Source organism: Echinops telfairi, unplaced genomic scaffold (assembly GCF_000313985.2).
Source record: "Echinops telfairi isolate 266 unplaced genomic scaffold, ASM31398v2 ScPeMD7_3533;HRSCAF=4204_1, whole genome shotgun sequence".
Lineage (NCBI taxonomy): Eukaryota > Metazoa > Chordata > Mammalia > Afrosoricida > Tenrecidae > Echinops > Echinops telfairi.
Genome location: NW_022107432.1, coordinates 23,128,587 through 23,132,742, shown reverse-complemented (window position 1 = coordinate 23,132,742; position 4,156 = coordinate 23,128,587). Strand labels below are relative to the sequence as shown.

General features: G+C 54.0%; 1 protein-coding gene across 1 annotated transcript in view; it reads left to right on the top strand.

Moving 5' to 3' along the window:
• Positions 1-4,156, top strand: part of PPP2R5D (protein phosphatase 2 regulatory subunit B'delta) — a 22,905-nt gene that overhangs the window by 13,147 nt on the left and 5,602 nt on the right. The window lies entirely within an intron of this gene.

Genomic DNA, 4,156 nt, shown 5'->3' with positions numbered 1-4,156 from the left:
TGGCTGTGTTTAGTTCAAGGAGCCCTGGTGGCCTAGTGGTTAAAGCACTTGGCTGCAAACCAAACGTATGTGGTTCAAAACCACCAGCCGCTCCTTGGGAGAAAATGGCTGTTTTGTGAAGGTGTACTGCCGTGGAAACCCTAGTTGGGAATCCTCTCCTACCCTGCGGGTCAGAATTGGCTCCAGGGCAGTGGTGTTGGGGTAATCGGTTCCGGCTAGACCACCCAGGTGTACAGTAGTCAGGTGAGTTGCGGTCTCCTGGGGGTGAGCTTGGCACTCCTGTTAAACGCCAAATGCCAGTAGCTGCTGTCACCAAGCGCCTGGAACGGGGCCAGACCCAAACCAAAGCCCAGTCGTCAGGGGATCTGACTCAGGGCGGCCCAGCCTCCATCTGTCCAGAAGCGGCTCTCTGGGCTCTTCTTCTGTGGTACAGCTGGGTGGGTTTGAACCCCCAACCGTCTAGGCATGCAGTCTCGACCAGGGCTGTGCTCTCTGCAGGCTCAATGGAGAGTCTTGCCTGAGACCTCTGCCTCACTCTTCTGTGCTGTGCTTTTTCTCGTAAGAAAACTTACCACCCGGAGAATGGGGGACCTCACATACCTCGACACGACCCTTTTTCTGAATAAGGTCTCCCTCAGGAGTTCTGGGTGGACATGTGTTTTTTGGGGGTGGGGGTGCACTATTCAGCAGACTGCAGCACCTGGCCCAACGCCCCCCTTTGCTGGCTGGAAGCCTGAGCCAAAGAAGCGAAGGCGCTCTGGGCAGAGGCCGAGTCTCGGGAGTGGGAATGGGCAGGCTATTGCTGGTGGCCAGCAGGCCAGTCAGGCAGCCTTTGGTTAGTGTCACCCCTGTTCCAGTGCTGGTGGAAAGCTCCCTGGGGAACCTAACCTGCCCCCAATCAGCCTCCGCCGCCCCCCCATCTCCGCCCCTCCCCAGAGAAATCAGGCTGATGTTTTCAGCAGAAAGGATTTAACGTGAAGCAAGTCAAGTCCCTGTCTTGTCCCCACACCTCCCTTCTGATGGCTATTTCCTTGAGAAGGACAAAAAGACCCAGAGGACAGACGCCTCATTGGGGCTTGGCAGCCAGGGACTCTGCTGGCCGGGCCAGCTGTCTCTCTTCTGCCTCTTGTGTCTGGGGCTTGGGGAGCCAACAGCCCTTATAAAACCGGGGTGAAAATAAAAACACAAACAACCTAGGGTGGCCCAGTGGGGGGTGGGCAGGGCAGACTGAAGCCACTCAGCTGCCCTCTGGCCAACCCAGCCATCAGTGACAGGGCGGAAGGTACCGCCGGCACCAGCCATCAGCCACTGTTTATAAACTTGGCTCCTCTGCTCCCCTGAAATCTTACTTAGAGCTAGGCTGGCGGGGAAAGCAGTGGTCTGGTCCAGCCCCGTCTTTGTTAGGAGAAAACAGAGGCTTGCTTTTTCCCTGTGGGGCACAGGGGCCTCCTCTTCCTGGTGGTCTCTTGAGCAGGAGGTTCCTGGAGGTGCATGGTGCTGACATCGTATCTAGAGGGTGGGGCACGGTGTGCTCCCCCAGGCTAGCTCTGAGCCCCTCACTGTTGTTGTCGGATACCGGGAAGTCAATGTTCAGCTCACAGGGACGGCCCAGGTCAGAGAACTGCCCCTCAGGGTTCCGCACACTCATCAGTAGGGGCACCCGCCACTAGCTCTTTGTCCAGAGCTCACTTCAAGCTGCTGCGCCCCCACCTCCCCACCCCCACCCCTGTCACCGTCATCGTCTTCGCGCTCTGCTCCTGACACCATGCAGCGCTCTGTGCTGAGGCAAGGGCTTCTGGGAAGGGCCCGAACAAGCAGGCAAGCAAGCACACATGCACCGCCTGCCTGCCAAGCGCCTGGGTTATGTGAGGGGTGGAGGGCAGGGGCCCAGAGGTGCATAAACCAAGCTTTAGGGGCTTGCCATCTAGTTAGGGAGATGGCACACGAACAAGGAGTATCATTCAGAAGTGAGTTCTCACAGAGGCAACAGAGCAGATGAGGGGTGTCGAGGGGGTGGGAAAACAGACACCCAAGGACAGAGGTGACCTGAGGGTTTTGGAAGAAGCTGGGGGTTAGAGTGGGCCTTAAAAGATGCAGTGCTTTCCAGGGCCCCCCCATCTTCATCCCGAAGGAGCGCAGGAGTGTGCTTGTTTCAGAAATTCCCAGGCTGCAGTAGTCGGCTCAGGGAGCAGAAGTTATAGCTGTCTTCTGAAGCACTTCTCCGGTGCTGGGTTAAGCCCTTCCTGCACCCTGTGAGGTAGGGCCTGCCCCCATCCTCGCTTTCCTGAAGAAATGAGGCCGCAGGGGCTGTATGCTTTCTCTGGCAGTCAGTCACTTAGCTAATAAGTTCCAGAGCCGGGAGTTGAACCAGGCAGCCTGACTGGCTGGAGCTGCATGGGCGAGGAGGAGTGGTGTCTAGGGCAGGGGCATGGAGACCGGAGTCGAAGGAGAGTCTGAGCGTACGCCACGCTCTGGCCCCTCAATCATCCACCAGCCCCCTGAAGTTGTGGTGTGTGTGCCTGGGAGGCCCCCAGACACCAGGGCGCGTGGTATTACCGTGTGCTCAAGATCACCCTGCTTGAGCGCTGGTAACAGCGAGAAAGGCACGTGGCACGTGGTGGTGGTTCTTGGCCTACTTCACGTGGTGGTGGTTCTTGGCCTACTTCTTTGCGTGGCCCTGGCCTCCTTGGTGTCTGGGATGTCCTTTCAGGAGAGGAGAGGGTGACACAGCCCACATGGAGCCACACAGAGCCCTGCTGGAGCTGCAGGCCGGCCCTGGCAGGACTCGGTTCTGTGCTCTGACACCAGTAGTTCGGAAGTCCAACCTGGTTCCTGTGGTCTTGGGGACAGGACTGTCCTTCTCTTGACCGTGTTCTCAGGCCTGGGCACGTGCTTCCATGCGGCTGAACTCATTACACATATGTGATAGGGGCCTCCGAAATGTCATGGAGAAAATGTAATCAAATGATAATGTATGTTTGGCTTGTTTCCCACAAACTTTCTACAGCCCCCTCTTTTGTACAACTTCTGTATTGTCTTGGTTTGACCTAGCCCAGGAAGCGATGTTTTCTCATTCTGTAGTTTTAGGGTTGTTTGCTTTTGTTTACCTGGAATAGAAACTTTTTCTTAAATTGTTATAGGAAAAAATGTATAAATGTGTGTGTGTGTGTGTGTATTTGCCAATTCAACATTTTTCATGAGTACAATTTAGCGATAGCAATTACATTAATCATGTGGTGTAGCTATCACCCATGAGCATTGCCAAATTCTTTGTTTGTTTGTTTTTCTTTTCCACTTTTATCAAAGTAATAACATGTGCGAAGTTCAGAAAGTCACACGGTATTATTAGGCTTGTCAGGAAAAGAGCAAGTGCTCGCTCACTCCTCATCTCTATGGCAACCACTTTCAACGCTTAGCGATTTCCTCTGAGGTTGGCTTCTCTATTTCTAAGCAAGATTCTTTAAACTGCTCCCACCCCTCCGTTCTTTTTAATTTTTGAAATCTAGATATCATCTATTGACTTGACTTCTATGGAAAATGGAGACTCGGCTGTCTCACACTCTCCTTCCCGAAGTCTGCTCAGTGTAGAGTAAATTACCAGGATAGTGGAAATGTCTTTCCACAGCGGAACCATGGAAGACTTTGTCTAGGCCATAGTTTACACAAACCTAATTTTAACCCCATGATAATCCACTCATTCGCTCTCCTTTCTGTCACAGGGAAGTCTGAAAAAGGCTCACGCACACACAGAGCTTTCTGTGTGTTCCAGATCTTTATTAGGCGGGATTTCCAGTAAGCTGCTGATACATGGGGATTTTGGTTTTCCTTGCCTTTTAACTGAGGAACATCTCCCTCTCTCTCTCACACACACACACACACACACACACACACGTGGTGAGGGGAGGTGCTGCCATTGAATTGATGCTGGGTGGGTCCGAAGGTCGAATGGCCCTCTGGTTGGCCGCTGAGCCGGGAGCTGTTCCCTTCAGTGTGCTGCTCACTGGTGGTATACCTCCGGACTGCACAGCTTGATGAGAGCAGGCAGCCTCGCCCTTCTCCCGAGGAGCGGCTGATGGGTCTGAACTGCCAACTTTGTGGTTAATAGGCCAACCCCTAACCCTTTGTCGGTGATGGGAGTGAAGAGAGAGTGGGCTTT